The sequence below is a fragment of the Dreissena polymorpha genome, chromosome 6 (genome assembly GCF_020536995.1).
Source record: "Dreissena polymorpha isolate Duluth1 chromosome 6, UMN_Dpol_1.0, whole genome shotgun sequence".
Lineage (NCBI taxonomy): Eukaryota > Metazoa > Mollusca > Bivalvia > Myida > Dreissenidae > Dreissena > Dreissena polymorpha.
In genome coordinates this window covers 39,350,243-39,371,298 of record NC_068360.1, presented here as the reverse complement: position 1 = coordinate 39,371,298, position 21,056 = coordinate 39,350,243, and positions in this window count along the sequence as shown.

Below are 21,056 nucleotides of genomic sequence, written 5' to 3'. Positions count from 1 at the left end.
GTTTTATTCTCGTATACCAGAACAACGTACACAAAATAATAACGTTTGCATTTCATCAGCTGCTTTAAACAGCAACTGAATTTCACCGAAATGTTGTTAAGGTTTGATGTCACGATCATTTTGTTATTATACAGATTAATGACACACATATCTTTTCTTAATGTCTGGTTTTTGTTCAATGACGATGTTTATGGGAGGGCAATACATTTTATGATGCTTTTATATGAAATTGACATGTTCAGAAGCCCGGTAGGGTAGGTTCACCTATATATGCTTCCTTTACGGTTGTTCAAAAAATAAATAAGTCGAATGGGTTATATACATTTATTTCTATCGTTCTACCACAGAGTTAGCATCTTGACTGGTGTGCAATCTACGATAACGAATTGATTTACTGCGTTGTTACCAACCACGTACTAACGGAAGTATTATATTATAAAAAGTAGAATATTTTATTTTATTTGAAAATAGTATATAAGTTCAGGTACACAATACAAAACAATTACCAATGTAGAGGGTACAAGTAACCATTGTAGAGGGTACAAGTAACCACTGTAGAAGACACCAGTAACCACTGTAATGGGTACAAATAACCACTGTAGTGGACTCAAGTAACAACTTTCGAAGGCACAAGTTACCACTGTAGAGGGTACAAGTAACCAATAATGTAGGCACAAGTGATTAATGTAGAGGGTACAAGTAACCAATGTAGAGGGTACAAGTAACCACTTTTGAGGGCACAGATTACCGCCGTTGAGGGAACCATAAACAAATGTAGAGGGCACAAGTTACCCATGAACAGGGTACAAGTAATCAATAAAGAGGGCACCATTAACCGCGGTTGAGGGCACAAGTAACCACTGTAGAGAGAGGAAAGTTGTCAATGATAGTACATGTAATGATTTACCAATACTAGTACTAAATGTTTCGTGTCATGACTCATGTCTTCAAACATTCAAGCGTTTTGTCTGTCAATTTGCTTCGTTATTGATACTGAGGTTTTATTTCAATTCATCTCGTAATTTTAAACCAATGAATCGAAATGTTTTATGTATTTATTTTCTTGTTACAAGTACTGTTATAAGTTATAATGAAACAATATTTTCCAGCGTTTGGAATTGTCCGACTTAAAATTGACAAATCGTTCGTAAGTGTTTATATCATAATGTTTTGGCAGAATAGTATTCGAGTATCAATCAATACAGGCACGGATTCACGGGGGGGGGGGGAGGTCACGAGGGGCACGTGCCCCCCCCCACCAGCTTTAACCTCTTTTGTGTGAAACCATTTTGACTTGATTATCCGCATTTCCGTCAAAAGAAGTGCCCCCCTTCTATCTGCATTAACAACCGTACTGTCTACTATCCACAGGGGGCACCTGTTAACACTTGATTATTACCGTAGCAACTATTTAGTGCGATATGAACTTGTATGATTATGAACAAATCTTGTGCCCCCCCCCCCAGTTGGGTTCTCTCTGGAACCGGCCCTGTCAATACATTATTTTTATGCCCCACATTTGAAAAAAAACTGTTTATCTTATTTTCATGTTTGTATTGAGAGTAAATTTATCTCCCTGTTCATGAATCATTCTCATCTTACAAATGTCCGCTTCTTTCGCTATATATTTTTTTTTATTTTTGGCATAGAGTTTTCTTTATTACCCAGTGGACATAGCTTAAGAATTAATTTTTAATTGTAAACACAAATCTAAAAACTATACCTTAATTTTTCAGGTTAAACAGCATTGGATTGTGATGCCGCAAGATAGACGAAGTTTACAAGAAATGGACGTATTACTTATATTAATGTATCGGGTATATATTAATCATGTTCTACGTTCAACTGTGGAATGTTTGAATTGAACACTCTGTACTTTCTTTTCAGACGCATAACAACAACCATGTTTGAATGATGAGATCTCGTACATCACACCATTTGAACATTAGTTGGAAAGATAATGCAGGTGAAGGTGCTTTGGTTCACCAGTCAGACATGTGTCAAGCAGATGTGTGATATATGTGCCTGCATGCTGGTGATGTACTTTGGTTCACCAGCCAGACAAGTGTCAGGCGGATGTGTGATATATGCGCCTGCATGCAAGTAATGGATTTTTATTCACCAGTCAGACATATGTCAAGCACATGTGTGATATATGTGCCTGCATGCAGGTACTGTTACTTTGGTTCACCAGTCAGACATGTTTTAAGCGAATGTGTGATATATGTGCCTGCATTCTGATGCTGGTACTTTGGTTCACCAGCCAGACATATGTCAAGCAGGTGTTTGATATATGTGCCTGCATGCAGGTGCTGGTACTTTGGTTCACCAGCCAGACATGTGTCAAGCAGATGTGGGGTATATGCGCCTGCATGCAGGTACTTGTATTTTGGTTAACCAGTCAGGCATATGCCAAGCAGATGTGTGATATATATACCTGCAGGCAGGTGTTGGTACTTTGGGTCACCAGTCAGGCATGTGTCAAGCAGATGTGTGATATATGCGCCTGCATACAGGTACTGGTACTTTTGTTCACCTGCCAGACATGTGTCAAGCAGATGTGTGATATATGCGTCTACATGCAGGTACTGGTACTTTGGTTCAGCGGTCAGGCCTGTGTCAAGCATATGTGTGATATATGTGCCTGCATGCAGGTGCTGGTTCTTTGGTTCATAAACCAGACATGTGTCAAGCAGATGTTTGATATACGTGCCTGCATGCAGGTTCTTGTAGTTTGGTTCAATAGCCAGACATGTATCAAGCAGATGTGTAATATATGTGCCTGCATGCAGGTTCTGGTACTTTGGTTCAATAGCCAGACATATGTCAAGCAGGTGTATGCAATGTGTGCCTGCATGCAGGTGCTGGTACTTTGGTTCACAAGTCATACACGTGTCAAGAAAATGAGTGATATATGTGCCTGCATGCAGCTGCTGGTACTTTTGTTCACCAGTCAAACATGTGTCAAGCAGATGTGTGATATATGTGCCTGTATGCAGGTGATGTTACTTTGGTTCAATAGCCAGACATGTGTCAAGCAGATATGTGATATATGCGCCTGTATGGAGGTGATGTTACTTTGGTTCATCAGCCAGACATGTTTCAAGCAGATGTGTATTTTATGCGCCAGCATGCAGGTGATGTTACTTTGGTTCATCAGCCAGACATGTGTCCAGCAGATTTGTGTTATATGCGCCTGCATGCATGGGCTGGTACTTTGGTTCACCAGTCAGACATGTGCCAGGCAGACTTGTGATATATTCGCCTGCATGCAGGTACTGTTACTTTGGTTCACCAGTAAAACATTAGTGAAGCAAATGTGTCATATGTGTGTCGGCATACAGGTACTGGTACTATGGTTCACCAGTAAAACATTTGTCAAGCAGATGTGTGATATATGTGCCTGTATGCAGGTGATGTTACTTCGGCTCACCAGCCAGACATGTGTGATATATGCGCCTGAATGCAGGTACTGGTACTTTGGTTCACCAGTCAGGCATGTGTCAAGCAGATGTGTGATATATGTGCCTGCATGCAATTGCTGGTACTTGGGTTCACTAGCCAAACGTGTGTAAAGCAGATGTGTGAAAGTAACATCTCCTGCATGCAGACACACATGCCACACATCTGCTTGACACATGTCTTGATAGTGAACCAAATAAACATCACCTGCATGCAGGCACACATGCCACACATCTGCTTGACACATGTCTGGATAGGGAACCAAAGTAACACCACCTTCATGCAGAAACACGTGCCACACATCTGCTTGACACATGTCTGGATAGTGAACCGAAGTAACATCACCTGCATGCAGGCACACATGTCACACATCTGCTTGACACATGTCTGGCTGGTGAACCAAAGCACCAGCACCTGCATGCAGGCAAACATATCACACATCTGAAGGACACATGTCTGGGTAGTGAACCAAAGTTTCAACAACTGCATGCAGGCACACATATCACACATCTGCCTGGCACATGTCTGGCTATTGAACCAAAGCTTCAGCAAAACCAGCACTTGCATGCAGGCACACATATCACACATCTGCTTGACATATGCCTGGCTAGTGAACCAAAGAATCAGCATCTGGTGCAGGTGATGTACTTTGGTTCACTATCCAGACATTTGTCAAACAGATGTGTGATATATGCGCCTGCAGGCAGGTTCTGGTTCTTTGGTTCACCAGTCAGACATGTGTCAAGCAGATGTGTGATATATGTGCCTGCATGCAGGGTTGATATACGTTGGTTCACTATCCAGACTTTTGTCAAGCAGAAGTGTGATATGTGTCTGCATGCAGTTGCTGGTACTTTGATTCACTACCCAGACATATGTCAAACAGATGTGTGATATGTGTGTCAGCATGCAGTTGCTGGTACTTTGGTTCACTACACAGACATGTGTCAAGCAGATGTGTGATATGTGTGCTTGCATGCCGCTGCTGGTACTTTGGTTCACTACCAAGACATGTGTCAAACAGATGTGTGATATGTGTGTCAGCATGCAGTTGTTGATACTTTGGTTCAATAGCCAGACATGTGTCAAGCAGATGTGTGATCTGTTTGCCGGCCTGCAGGTTCTGGTACCTTGGTTCACCAGCCAGACATATATCATGCAGCTGTGTGATATATTTACCTGCATGTAATTAATGTTACGTTGGTTCACTACCCAGAGATGTGTCAAGCAGATGTATGATATATGTGCCTGCATGCGGGTGCAGGTACTGTGGTTCAATATGCAGACATGTGTCAAGCAGATGTGTAATATGTGTGCTTGCATGCTGGTGATATTACTTTGGTTCACCAGCCAGACATATGTCAAGCAGATGTGTGATATATGTGCCTGCATGCAGGTTCTGTTACTGTGGTTCAATATGCAGACATGTGTCAAGCAGATGTGTAGTAAGTGTTGTTGCATGCTGGTGATATTACTTTGGTTCACCAGCCGGACATGTGTCAAGCAGATGTATGATATATGTGCCTGCATGCAGGTGCTGGTACTGTGGTTCAATATGCAGACATGTGTCAAGCAGATAAGTGATATGTGTACCTGCATGCGGGTGCTGGTACTTTGGTTCACCAGCCAGACATGTGTCAAGCAGATGTGTGATATGTGTGCCTGCATGCAGGTGCTGGTACTTTTGTTCACCAGTCAGACATGTGTAAAGCAGAAGTGTGATATATTTACCTGCGTGCAGGTTATGTACTTTGGTTCACTATCCAGACATGTGTCAAGCAGATGGGTGATATATGCACCTGCAGTCAGGTGCTGGATCTTTGGTTCATCAGACATGTGTCAAGCATATGTGTGATATATGTGCCTGCATGCAGGGGTGATATACTTTGGTTCACTATCCAGACTTTTGTCAAGCAGATGTGTGATATGTGTCAACATGCAGTTGCTGGTACTTTGGTTTACTACCCAGACATGTGTCAAACATATGTGTGATATGTGTTTCAGCAAGCAGTTGCTGGTATTTTGGTTCAATCGCCAGACATGTGTCGAGCAGATGTGTGAAATGTGTACCTGCATGCAGTTGCTAGTACTTTGGTTCACTACCCAGACATGTGTCAAACAGATGTGTGATATGTGTGTCAGCATGCAGTTGCTGGTACTTTGGTTCACTACCCAGACATGTGTCAAGCAGATGTGTGATATGTGTGCCTGCATGCAGTTGCTGGTACTTTGATTCACTACCCAGACATGTGTCAAATAGATGTGTGATATGTGTGTCAGCAAGCAGTTGCTGGTACTTTGGTTCAATAGCCAGACATTTGTCAAGCAGATGTGTGATTTGTTTGCCAGCATGCAGGTTCTGGTACTTTGGTTCACCAGCCAGACATGTGTCATGCAGATGTGTGATACATTTGCCTGTATGCAAGTGATGTTACGTTGGTTCACTACCCAGGGAAATGTTAAGCAGATGTATGATATATGTGCCTGCATGCAGGTGCTGGTACTGTGGTTCAATATGCAGACATGTGTCAAGCAGATGTGTGGTATGTGTGCTTGCATGCTGGTGATATTACTTTTGTTCACCAGCCAGACATGTGTCAAGCAGATGTATGATATATGTGCCTGCATACAGGTGCTGGTACTCTGGTTCAATATTCAGACATGTGTCAAGCAGATGTGTGATATGTGTACCTGCATACGGGTGCTGGTACTATGGTTCACCAGCCAGACATGTGTCAAGCAGATGTGTGATATGTGTGCCTGCATGCAGGTGTGTTGGTACTTTTGTTCACCAGTCAGACATGTGTCAAGCAGAAGTGTGATATATGTGCCTGCGTGCAGTTGATGTACTTTGGTTCACTATCCAGACATGTGTCAAGCAGATGTGTGATATATGCGCCTGCAGGCAGGTGATGGTTCTTTGGTTCACCAGTCAGACATGTGTCAAGCAGATGTGTGATATATGTGCCTGCATGCAGGGGTGATATACTTTGGTTCACTATCCAGACTTTTGTTAAGCAGATGTATGATATGTGTGTCAGCAAGCAGTTGCTGGTACTTTGGTTCAATAGTCAGACATGTGTCAAGCAGATGTGTGACATGTGTGCCAGCATGCAGGTTTTGGTACTTTGGTTCACCATCCAGACATGTGTGTCATGCAGATGTGTGATAGATTTGCCTGTAGTCCTTCAGCCAAGAACCCAAAATTAAGGTGGGTGTACCAGTAAGGGGGGCAAAACTACACCTATATGGAATGAGTGATGTATTGGACGTCATCATTGATGACGTTCATTCGAACGAATGATAAAGGGGGCTAACATTCGTTAAGCTCCAGCGTATAGCAGCGATTTGAGGGTCTTGAAAACTGGCCCAACACTTGTGCTGAAATTTGACATGTATATGGACCAGAACTCGATCTACACGATGGCGTATTCGTCATATTTGGGAAAAGTCCAGTTTTTGATAAAATTACGAAAAAGTGGTGTTTTTTATTGCGCAATCGCTATAAAATGAGTTCTCGCCGGAAGCGTTAATAGCGTTAATAGCAACCCAAACACAATTCAACCCAAGGAGACAATTCACGCGATAGACACTTCAAATTTGATATTAATTAATACATATTGCGATTTTATTCCCAAATTAATAAATAAGTTCATATTGCGTTTAACATACGAAGCTGAACCCGTTTAGAAAATATTAACAAAACAAACAAAAACAAACAACAGTTAAATTTCATTGATGTAAATATGGTAACCTGATTACATATCCACTAGCGTACACATGAAAAATAGTTCGCAAGTAAACAACAAACAATCAAATTTAAACGCAAATAAGTTAACAAAATATATATAATAAATCCGAGAAATCGATGCTTAAAACTACCATTTTTGCACTAAAAACATTTTTGAGAGTCATTTAAACACATAATTTCGGAAGTATACAACCAACAATCAAAATGGCTGCCAATGAACGTTCGAAAAGAACGCGAGAAATTATTTACAAAATAACATCATCAACATAATTAAAGTGAACGCTACTTCGCCGTTTTTTAGATAAGTATACGATCTATTGAAAAACACTAGCATTTGACATAAACACACCCGTGGATATGGAAATAGACATCACGCGGCTCCCGCATTTTGCGCTGTGTACGGTTGTTCAGAAAACTTGGTAAGTGTCATTGTGTTATTGAATTTGTCCGATGAGTTGAATTTTATATACCATTACCATACGAGAAAGTTTTCAAACACATTTATTTCTTACGAAACTTACCTTGAAAAATAAACAACACAAATATTCGTGGCACGAACTGATAGTGGAACGAAACGACAATCAACCGTTAAAGTTCAAGGGCATAATTTGAATGGAAATACATGCCCTGACTCGGATACACCGTACAATTTTCAAAGAAGTGCACGGGCGGCTCTTCGAGATCTGGGAGAAGAACGAAGACGATGACATGACAACTACTCAATTGCTGAGAGCGACGTGCAGCCATATCATTGGGCTGGGACCGAGCACAACCCAGGATGACATCCACGATGAGAACTTCTGAAATGCAATACATTGTATATATGATTTGTGTATGTGTATGATACGATAGTATGCTGTTGTATTTGTGTTTCTATATTTGTGCACTTTTGTATATGTGTATTAAAACAATGTTTGAATATATTTATGTTATCAATCTAGATATTGTTAAAATGTATGCATGCATTCACTTCTGATGTTGTTAATGTCAATTTATTGCAAATGTTTGTATATATTTATGTAATCTCTGCCAACACAAGATAATCCTAACAGATTGGGTATGATGCATTTTTTGTTTAAAATGTATGTTTGCATTCACTTCTGATGTTTTAATATATTTATGTAATGTATTGTTAATGTATTATATGAAGCATTTAAATTGACTCTTAAACAAACAATCTTGAAAAAAAAAACATTGTTGTTTCCCATTGAACAGATGTTACAATCAAAGGTGCGAAAGTTTCCTGTTATGATTTCACACCTATACGGTATTATTCACACCTATCCGCCTATGTATTATCAGTGGGACGAAACGTCCAATGCCCTCCTACACAAATATCAGTGGCACGAACTGGTAGTGGCACGAAACGTCCAGCACCCTGTTGAATATTGGATAAATTAATTGTTTTGCCGTTAAAAGGGTAAGTTTTTTTGGTTTGCTTTGCTTATTATTTTTATCAAAACACAAGTTTTATAGTTTGATTTCTGTACAACAGTTCAGTTAACGTTATATCTTGAATTTATAAATATCGAAATAGATGTCGGAGTTTGCACATTTCGGACGTTGCTATGCAAGTTAGTTCTCGATAGAAAATACTGTTTTACCCCTTCGCATACAGTTGTGCAGCTGTTTTTCCATGTAATGATGCAATGTTTAACGTCTGGAATACCCCCCTCGATGATTATAAATCATTAACTTCTCAAATTATAAGCATCGTCAACTTGACAAAGTTCTGTCAAGATTTAATATTTTTATTTAATTAATAATTAGTAGAATATGTAAAGCTGAGTAACATTAATTCAGACTGATTTCTGATTAGGGCAGTGGTTCACCTGATTCTCATATAGGTTCACCACACCACAATTTATAGCAGTACAAAAACAAATAGCTTGTAATTATAACTGATAAATGTGAATGTTTAATTTATTTGTTTGCAATAATTTGGAACCTTTTGGTTTGAGCATTGTAAGCCTAGTGTATATTTGCCCCTTTGTTCAGCACACATGAATTGATATGGAATACAGCTATATCTCGTGTGGCGTATTTTCATTTAAACTCTGGATTTTAATGACTACAAGTCAGTCGTGCAGTTAAATATGTTTTTAAGCATAGAAAGAGTCCAATATTATTTTGGATTTTGTGTTTGCCATGCATAATTTAAATTTTCATAGGAATAAAATAACTTACAGCGACAGGATTACGGCTTTGTTATGTTAAGCATTTGATACAAATGTAATTAAGAATTAGTGTGGTTGTAAATAAATTTTGAGAAATGGAACGCAAAAAAATCACATAAAATGGAAGTTCGTGCATGTTACTGTGTCTTGCAACTTTATAATATTGTTTTAAGAATTGGATTAAAGTTTAAATTTAGGTAAGCGTGTTGCTTATACTAAATTTAGTTCTTTATGTCTCCTTTGCTCTAATATGGTATGAAAATGCGTAGCTCGTGTAACGTAATTTCATTAAAACTCTGGATTTTAATGACGACAAGTCAGACGTGTTATTTTATTTAACAGTAAAATATTTTTTAAAGCATCAAAAGATTGTAAAAATATTTCCGATTGTATTTTTGTCATACATAATTTAATCTTCCATAAGAATAAATAACTCGCTGCGTAAAGATTTCGGTTTCCTTAATCATGTTTTAGGTAAGAATGGTTAGCATTTGATGCACAAATTTAAAAAAAATAGTGTGGTTTTTAATAAATTTTGAGAAAGAGAAGGATGACCAAAATTGGAGGTTCAAATCTTTGTAACTTTATTGTTTTAAGCAAAGGATTAAAGTTAAAATTGATGTACATGTAAGCATGTTGTTAATGCTAAATTGAGTTTTTTTATGACTCCTTCGCTTCTGTATTGCGACACCTTAAGGGTTTCGCGTGATGGAATGAGTGTGGAGTTCAAATGAATTTGAGATTTTTTTACAAAGTGCGTGCAGTTACCGTATCTTGCAACTTTTTTGTTTTAAGAATTGGATTAAAGTAAATTTAGGTAAGCGTGTCGCTTATACTAAATTTAGTTCTTTATGTTTCCTTTGCTCTTATATGGTATGAAATGCGTATCTCGTGTAACGTAATTTCATTCAAACTCTGGATTTTAATGACGACAAGTCAGACGTGTTATTTTATTTAACAGTAAAATCTTTTTTAAAGCCTCAAAAGATTGTAAAAATATTTCCGATTGTATTTTTGTCATGCATAATTTAATCTTCCATAAGAATAAAATAACTCGCTGCGTCAAAATTTCGGTTTCCTTAATCATGTTTTAGGTAAGAATGGTTAGCATTTGATACACAAATTAAAAAAAAATAGTGTGGTTTTTAATAAATTTTGACAAAGAGAAGGATGACCAAAATTGGAGGTTCATATCTTTGTAACTTTATTGTTTTAAGCAAAGGATTAAAGTTAAAATTGATGTAAATGTAAGCGTGTCGTTAATACTAAATTTAGTTTTTTATGACTCCTTCGCTTCTGTATATACAATGTATACACTACGTGACCCGTGATTGTTGCCTAATTTGCGGAGTCAAGGCGGACAGTTTGATTTTTGAGTGGAAAATCACCGCGATTTCACGTGATTCGTCACTCTGCCGTCGCGCGAGAGCAAGATAATCTTCGCCCTGATTCCCCTCAGTTTTGCGGTGATTCGCCGTGATTGCAGTGGATATCGGTGACATCGATGATTCAGCAATTCATGCATATAAACCGAATTGTATCGATAACTGTATACATAACGCTTTTCTAATGTTCACAATTATCAAATAATCCAACATAATTACAACTTCACTTACGAAAAAAATAATCTTAAACATTTATGTCGGTAAATATGCTTGAGAATTTCATTAACACAACCATATGACTACGCCATTTTTCAGAAGTGTAAAGAGTACAGTGCATAATGTGGGACGAGCGTATTTAAAAAGCTTATATCATATTTCTCGTAAATTACCAAATTATTAGTTTTGTCTAAATCAAATACCATGTATAGAGAAACAAGGTATTTATAACAGACCAATGACGAAACACTATGCAACTTTCAATTTAGACAGTGCTACATGTATATGGCAACAATATGGAATTTGAAAAGTGGTAGTGTATTCGGGCCTGGAATATAATTAAATAATGTTTACATGTTTTGTTCAATAATTATTGCATGATCATTCTGCGCTGTTATATTAATTTGGAGCCGTTAAAGCTTCCGACATTACTTCATCAAATTCATGTCGAACGGGAGTATTTTAGCTAATACGCCCATTGTATACAACAACAACACAAGCTTTATTATTGCAATGTATAATGTAAATGTATACATATATGTTACATGTACATGCCGTGATGCGAGAATTGCAGCAAAAATCACGGGTCGCGTAGTGTAGTATGAAATACATATCTCGTGTAACATAATTTCATGTAAACTCTGGACTTTAATGACGACAAGTTGGATGTACTACGGTTTCCTATATTGTGTTTAAGGTCAGAATGGTTAGCATTTAATACTTTTATTATTAAAAAATAGTGTGGTTTTAAATAATTTATGAGAAAGGGAAGGAAGAACAGAAAATGGAAGTTCATATCATTGTAACTTTATTGTTTAAAGCATTGGGATAAAGTTAAAATTGAGGTAAGCGTGATGTTAATAATAAATTAAGTTTTTTATGACTCCTTCGCTCTTGTAAAGTATGAAATACGTATCTCGTGTATCGTAAATTCTTTTAAACTCTGGATTTTGTGATAGCCTTTTGTCTGTCGTCTGTTGTTAGTCGTCAACATTTACCTTGTTAACACTTAAGAATGTAATGTATTGCAGATTCAGAGATGTCTGTTCTGTTATGAAGGTCATGTGAAAAATAAACTTATGGGCTGTTTGCATATTTTAATAACATATAAATATTGTTCAAATCTATTTGTTGATAGATTTAAAATAACTAACTTTCCTCTTACATGCCCTTGTATTTCAAGATAGAATACTTTCCTTCACGGAGGAAAGAGGTCTGAGTTTGAATCTCAGTGGGGGCTTCAGAGGATGATTTATTTTTAGAAAAATGATTATATTTGCTCAACTTTGTAAATGACTGAAAGCCACACACCTAAAAATTAACTGCATGGCATAGTAAATTTATGTATAAATAATAAACATATTTTTATCTTTGCCATTTAGAATATATCTGGTGATTACAAGGTAGAAATCAATCTTTTTTGCGCTTTAAAACTTAAAAATAATTGCATTTGTCAAAATAGACTTATATGTCTACAAATCCTACTTTCGGTTTAAAAGCGGTACCATTTAAACAATAATATATTACTTTCTAACTAGGCTATAGATTTAATTTTACTTATGCCAATTAGAATATACACATGTAAGGCTATAGATTTAATGACAATTTTGCATACCTTCAAATTGCATCTTTATGTATTGATTAACATGTATTTCATTTCAAAGTGTGTGGCTTTAACCAAATAACTTTGAAAATTTCTTTTAAAGAATGAGGTTTCTGAAAATTCAATCATTGAAGAAACATTTATAATTTGAGGGTACAATAAGACAGCAAACTAAGAATAGACATCCATTTGAGTTTTTTTATCAATTGAATATGCAAAGAAGAAATTAAATATCAGCAATACAAAAGCCTGTAATATGTGCAGCGTGTGGTTTTTCTATCTATCTATATATGCTCAGTCAAATTCAAACTAGGCAAATATTTACTGGACAGAAGGTCCTGTAAAATGGGAAAAAATACAGGACCAGCTCTTTTTTTATAGGACCTACTGGCTACAGAATATAATAGTTAGTAAAATAACTTGGTTTCATTGCCGGGATCAAGGTGTTTATGATATAAAATGATAAAATTATTGAATAGGTATTAATTTTAAGGTCACACATTTGTATCTGACATTAGATAATAATACACGCCATACATGGTACTAGTCTTGTTTAGAAAAAAAAAATTTAAATGCTGAACGCATGTTAACAGTTAATATAAACAGGAATCGCTTCTTTGTAATATCTTAAGAACAATTTCCAAAACAAAAGTACTTTATACTTTTTTAACTAAGCTATGCTTAGCGTGCATGTCAGGTATGAGTCTGGTCAATACAGCCTAAACTTACAACGGCCTCGATAAATGACAACCGGCCTGTTTCACGCGTGGACATTGATAGCCAAGATAATAACGGTTTGAATTACAACGATCATTATTATACATTACTATTGCTATTAAAACCACACAAATTGATATCTGCATCATTTAAATTGTAATAATCAGATTTATGATTATCTTGTTAAGGGACTAGGCCGTCATGGATTTGGACCGTCCTGACCCGCATTTGTAAGATTCACATAAATAGACCAATCAGGTGCCCTCGGAAAATTCCGTCAGCAGAAAGAGAGTTGGTATGGAAAAGCACATGTATAAAGACGCTATTGCTATTTTTGCACCTCAGAAAACTTTCAGAGCCATAAACAAACCTATGAATTTGTTTTTGTTTTTTTTACCGGACAATGAGTCCTGTAAATTTGACAGACAGGCCTGACCTTACACAATTTTACAGGACGTGTTCGTCGGTCCGGCCATGTTTGGCCAAGACTGTATACTGTCTAACTCCCCTTTCGGGTATTATTGACAGGTAATAGATATGACAGAATACTCTGTAAGTAAAATTGTGCACTCAAATTTTTTATGACAAGTTAAATTATTAGTATTGTATATACCATTTCCATGCGATAAATTTTAGAAACCCATTTATTTCTCACAAACTGGGGTTGAAAAGTAAACAACAACGGGGTTTGATTTTACATTCATGAGTTTTTTTGGGTGTTTAATACATGTATAGTCATTCAAATTACTAATGTTTGATAAGGTTTTATTAATTTTGGGTATAGTTAAAAATGTTCTGTCGGTTTAAAACCATGGCCGTTGAGGGCGTAGCAGTTTTCCTTATATGGGCCAATGGCTATAGTAAAATCTTGTTACCACTCTAGAAATCACATTTACTGTGCATCCTTCAAGAAACTTGGTCAGGTCATTTGTTCTTATGATGTCTTGGCTGAATTTGAAAAACTGTTTCGCTTTCTTTAATTTATTCTCAAATCTTAATGAAGTTTGTTCAGAAGATTTGTATAAATTAAATCTCAGCCAAGTTTGACACTGGGTCATTTGAGCTAACAAAATTGGTTAATATATTAAATAAACAAAATGCATGTTTATACCACAGAAGTCACACTGTTAGTCTAATCTTCATCAACATCGGTATGCATATTTAACTTCAAAACAAATATTGGACCAGAGATTTCAATAGAAGCAGAATCCTGCGTTTTGACGCGAGCAAATTAAAAATGACTCATTTTTGACGCAACCCTTTTTTCTGCCGTGCGTCATTTTGACGCATAGAAAATTTAACCCGTGTGTCAGTCAGTTAATATCTCCAGTTCCATGGTAATAAATCCCCCTGTGCTCCTAATCAAAATTAATGTTTCAGTATTTGAAACTCGGTCTATAATCGAGGGAATAGAGGTCTACCCCGGGCGTTGTTTTTTTATACTCACAAGTCATAATACTACACATAAACATTAAGAAAACACATTTTCTCAATTAGATATAAATTACCCGAGTAGAATTAAATTGCTACGTCTGACCTTTGACATTGTAAATGGCGGACGTATTGTAAATTAACATTAAACCTGCGTTCAATTTAAAAATGGCGATTCAAACAACAACAATTCAAATTAAAAGTAATGGTGATTCAATAATGGAGATAGCATTAACTGGATTTAACAAACATTAAATAAGGTTTGTTAAACCAGATAACAACAAGGAAATTTTGGATTATTAAAGTTAAACTACTACTGGTAAGGCATTCTTAAGTGTATATATTTCCGACATGTATAGAATTTGGATAAACAGTAATAGATATACTAGATGTTCCATGCATTTAGATTGTGTTTTTGTACAAAAGCTATCATAGGGATGATGATAATATGAGTTTTATAACAAGATAAATATGTGATGAAAAGGTGCTACAGGTACATATCTTAAATTACTTAAATGTGTTATGATGAAGTAGATTTTAATGAGCATTTATAGTTTTAACAAATAAACATAGTATAGTGATAGAAATAATAAAAGTTGTAAAATGAACATGTTTTGTTTTTGAAAAACTTAAAAGTCGATATTGTTCGCACAAATTATTGATATTTTGTCCTTATCTTTGTGTACCAATTCATTAAAATATGTTGTGTTACAGTGATTTTTTTTTTGCTCAAATTTACAGCCGATTTTCGGCTGCTTCCCAATCGCAAAAAAACACGTTTTTTCCCAAAAATCTGACCAAAATTTCCCAAAAAAGCCCAACTTCCAAAAAAAAAAAAATTTTTTTTTTTTTTTTTTTTTTTTTAGAAAGAAGTCTCATATTACATAATTATGATTTCATAAATCTAGGTCTCAACTTTATTTTTTAAACATCTTACAAAATATATAACTTGAATTTAGTCTTTTTTGTCCATAAATCATTCCCAAACTTGCCACTTTTATTGATTAAAAAAAATCCCAATTTGAACAGACTCCTTTTCTAGAAAACTCCCTGAACATGCACTTAAAAACAATATCACTTCTGTTACTTATAATTCTATTTATAATGCTTAATTTTTCCCAATTTCATGGTTTATCGCGCTATTTTTCCCAATTTCACGGTTTATCGCGCTAATTTTCCCAATTCAAAAGGCACAGGCTGTAACAAATTAAAGCAAAAAAAATCACTGTGTTATGTATCATGGTATTTTTATTTAATAACGCAGTATTACTTTTTTAGATATTGTGTAACACTTGGAGCATGTTTTTATCTAAAAAAATTGAATAATACAGACAAAAACACAATTAATGCGCTTCAAAATTGACCCGAGAATTTTTCAATTTGACTCCTCAAAATTTCAGTCCAGGGGTCATTGACTCCTGGTTTTTATGGAATGAGTGCTATATTGACGTCATCATTTGAGGACGTTCAATTGAACAAATGATAATGGCGACTAAAATTCGATAAGCTCCAGCGTATAGCAGCGATTTGAGAGTGTTGAAACTGGCCCGACACTTGTGCTGAAATTTCTCATGTATATGGCGTTTTCGTCATATCTGGGAAAAATCCAGTTTTTGATAAAATGACGAAAAAGTAGTGTTTTTTATTGCGCAATCGCTATAAACACGTGGATAAGCCGGAAGTACATGTAGTGTTAATAGCAACCCTAAGACAATTCACCCCCACAAGACGATTCACCCGCTAGACAATTCAAAATTGATTTTAAATATAAACAAATTCGTACCAATAATATTTCGTACCCATATTTTTTTCGTACCTATTTTTGTTGTACCCATTTTTTGTGTCCTCAAATTTTGTTGTACCCAAATTTTTTGTTCGTACCCATTTTGTTCGTACCCAAATGTTTTTTTTTACCCTAACTTGTCCGTACCCAATTCTTTTTTTCGTCCCCTTTTTATCGAACCCAAATGTTTTTCGTACCCAATTTTTTTCGTACCCAATTTTTTTTTTACCCAATTTTTTTGTACCCATTTTTTTTGTACCCATTTTTTTTGTACCCATTTTTTTCATACCCAAATGTTTTTCGTACCCAAATTTGTTCGTACCCAAAAAAAATTTGTACCCATTTTTTTCGTACTCAAATTTGTTTCGTACCCATTTTTTTGTACCAAATGTTTTCCGTTCCCAATTTTTGTTGTACCCAAATTTTTTTTTCGTACCCATTTTTTTCGTACCCAAATGTTTTTCGTACCCAAATTTGTTCGTACCCAAATTTTTTTTCGTACCCATCTTTTTCGTACCCAAATGTTTTTTGTACCCAAATTGTTTCGTACCCAAATTTTGTTTCGTACCCATTTTTTTCGTACCCAAATTTGTTTCGTACCCAAACTTTTATTTGTACCCATTTTTTTCGTACCCAAATATTTTTTTCGTACCCTAATTTTTTTCGTTCCCTATATTTTTCGTATTCTAATTTGTTTTCGTATTCAAATTGTTTTTTTTTCATACCCTAATTTTTTCATACCCATTTTTTTCGTACACAAAGTTGTTCGTACCCAAATTTTGTTCGTACTCATTTGATCGTAGTCAATTTTTTTTCGTTTCCGAATTTTTTCGTACCTAATTTTTTAATTGGTACCCATTTTTTCGTACCTAAATAGTTTTTCGTACACTTATTTTGTTTGTACCCTTTTTTTTTGACTCAAATTTGTTTCCATGCCCAAATTTGTTTTATTTCATACCCACATATTTTTTCGTACCAATTTTTTGTTCAATTTGATTTGATCTCTCCACTCATTCCATCCCGCGAAACCCTTAAGGTGTCGCAACTCTAGTATATATTGGAAGATGCATGCCAGTAGCATATAAAAATGGTTGATAACAATCTGGTACGGGCAGCTTTTGGTATTTTTTTCTTCTTAAAAGACGGGGCATCAATCAGTTTAATTTTCATAAATTGTCTGGGAGAAATTGAACCGCAAATTGCATGTAGTATTCTTGTAGGGTCAATATATGAATTGCTACAAAAGGTATTTTTACTGAACCTGGTAAAACATATTTTAAGTTTAACACAATCGGACCTCCGGATTTTTTTTTCAAGATGGCCGCCAAGATGGCCGCCAATACATATTAATGATCATAACTATGTAACTATACAATCAAATTTGATGAATTTGGTGTCTATTCCTAGGTTTCAAGGGGCAAAGAACTCATAAAGATCACCAGACATTGTTTCAGTGTACAATAGTACACACACATCCAACATGGCGTAGAAAATGGCCTGCCAAGATGGCCGCCAAAACCTATAAATGATCATAAATATGTAAATATCCACTCAAATTTGATTATTTTGGTAGCTATATGTGGGTTTCAAGGGGCAAAGAACACATTTATATCATGATGAATTGTATAAGTTTATTATATTACCCCCAAATCCAAAATGGCGTCCAAAATGGCCGCCAAGATATCCACCAAAACCTATAAATGATCAAAACTATGTAACTATCCAATCAAATTTGACGGATTTTGAGTCTTTACCTACGTTTCAAGGGGCAAAGAACACATACAGATCATCAGACATTGTTTAAGTTAACAATAGTACACACAAATCCCACATGGCGTCTAAAATGGCCGCCAAGATGGCCGCCAAAACTTTTTAATGATCATTGCTATGTAAATATCCACTCAAATTAGATTATTTTGGTGGATATACATAGGTTTCAACGGGCAACGAACACATTAAGATTATCAGACATTGTTTAAGTTTATTATATTACACACAAATCCAACATGGCGTCCAAAATGGCCGCCAAGATGACCATCAAACCTTTTAATGATCATAACTATGTAACTATGCACTCAGAAAAGATGATTTTGTTGTCTATACCGAGGTTTCGAGGGGTAAAGAACACATGACGATATCAGACATAGTTAAAGTTAATTATGTTACACAAAATCTCACATGGCGTCCAATGACACAAAACGAAGGACCGCAAGTCCATTACTTTTGACGTGATGCTTGTTATGTGAAACACCATAGTTTGGACCTGCTGCAATTTCTAGATTTTGACAAGTGGATCGATATTTTTCAGCTTCAGGCAACATTGCCATTGAATTGGCAGGGTATGATCTTGCATCAGCAAAGCCAGTACCCTGGGCTGTTGTCAGTCATATTGTTGCATATGATTAATATGTACAATGGGGACAAAGCGTGCATTCTGTCAACATAAGTCTTACTTTGCAACCTTGCCAAAACCTTCACACCATTGTAACATTTGACCAACCGTTGTATTGGAAGGCTGCCAAAATCATCATTGATGCGCCACAAAGTAGTTGAAAATGTTGTTCAGAATTTGGGATGTTTCATAAACGTATGAACTTGCGGGGGGTGGGGGCAAAGGATCCCTCGTGGAAGAAACCACTCTCAAAAACATACTTGAGGCTGTCTATTGAGAAATGCAATTTTGCACATTGTGACACGAATAGCTGTCCAGAGGGCTTCACGGGACCATCTTCTTCTTGAAATGTGCATACACAGCCAGCTTTCAGCCGAAATGACCAAGGAAGATCCAGACATTCAGATACTGCTGGATCATGCCAAGGATTTGTACTCCTCCCTTCTGAGGGGCAAAACGACGCTAGCAGATGATATGTTATTCGATTTTGATCAAACTCGAGAGGGCTACAGAGAAGAAGAAACATGAAATTGCCCAGACCTCAAAGACAAGCATTGTATGGCTGAATTATCAGCTTATGATTAACAATTAAATGGTGTTGATTAAAGCATATCGTACTGGGTGTTGGTTTATGCATAAGGCGGTGCCCGATTTGCTATCCATCTTTGCTGCAGCTTGGTACATTACCTGCAATCAGCGTATTACTACATATATCTGCAGCAAATGAGCAACCTAGAGGAAACGCACCCGGACATTTATCGAGATTTCGGTATTGGTTTTCACGTTGTTTGTAGGAGCCATCAATGCGGGTATGGGCTAGGACTTGATCTTGTTATTGAGCAAACATTGATGATGTTTTTATAGAGCACATGTGGTCTAACTCGCGGCAGTAGAATGACCGAGGAAATGCAAACCCATTGGATCCTATCTGCAACATCCGAGCACAACAGTGCGATGCAGGATTTCACAGACATGACCTATACTACAAGTCCGCAACACAAAGACTCAACTGAGGCGTGCATCAAAGGGGATTCTTCTGATCTAGAGAAAATGCAGACACAGATTAAAACCTGCTCACCCTACTCTGAGAAACATGGTCAATGGGACCATGTGGCTGGGTCAGATGTGAATGTTCATGCAATTTAGGCGGTTGGGAAAACAATCATAAAATATATCATAGGGAAGTCGGTCTTTGCTTATAAATTCACGAGAAAATACAGAACCAAATCTCTAGGGAATACCTTTGCTGTTAAGATCGCTTCTAACCGTGCTTTTGATCCTGCTCTTCTGTTCCAGCGTTTTCTGGTGGTGTCAAAATCTGGAGATCCTTCCCTTGCACTCGTTTTGTCTTATGAACTGAGCTCCCATCCTGCTGCCTTCTTTGAAGCCAAGAACATACTTAGTACAGCAGATAAGCCTCAGATCGCTCAGGCAATTTGAGAGTATGCTGTAGACACATCATGTGAGGCTGTGATGAACTGTATTCATGAAATAGATGCATGATAGTGGCACTTTGCTGCATCGTTAACCATGGAGAAGGGCGACTCATATAACGCAATAGCCGAGTCTTATGTAGATTCAGAGAAAGGCATTTCGGACAAGCGACAGTGGGGTTCGATGGCTACGAAGACGGTGATTATAACAAAGACAAAACGCATCGGAAACGTTAATCAAAATGTGAGTTTCGACAAAGAAACAGAATGCTTATGGAAAAAGGAATACTTTTTGTCTCGTAACAGAAACAAGGCCGGCATGATTGCTCTGATCAGCACAAACCTGACTAAAAAGGGATGCTTTGTTGTTCTGTCTTTTAGGGGATGCAGACGTTCAAATTTTTAAGCAACAGTATAACGATCCCGTCGTAGCACCGCAACGTTGGTGAACGAGGAAACGTATTTGCTCATATTGATCCTGCATTACTCCGAAAGGGACAATAAGACCATCTACTTCCGCTTTTATATAAATAAATAGTCAAAGGAACGCTAAGTGTATACTATTAACCTTTTTAAAGAACTCGTGCTTATTCAGGCTGTAATTAATCTTCAATGATTTTCAGCAACGGTAAAAAATGAAGTCTACAAAAGTTAGTAAAACCTGATCCTATCATGAAGCCATGTGCTGGTTCATTCTCTCTTCCAA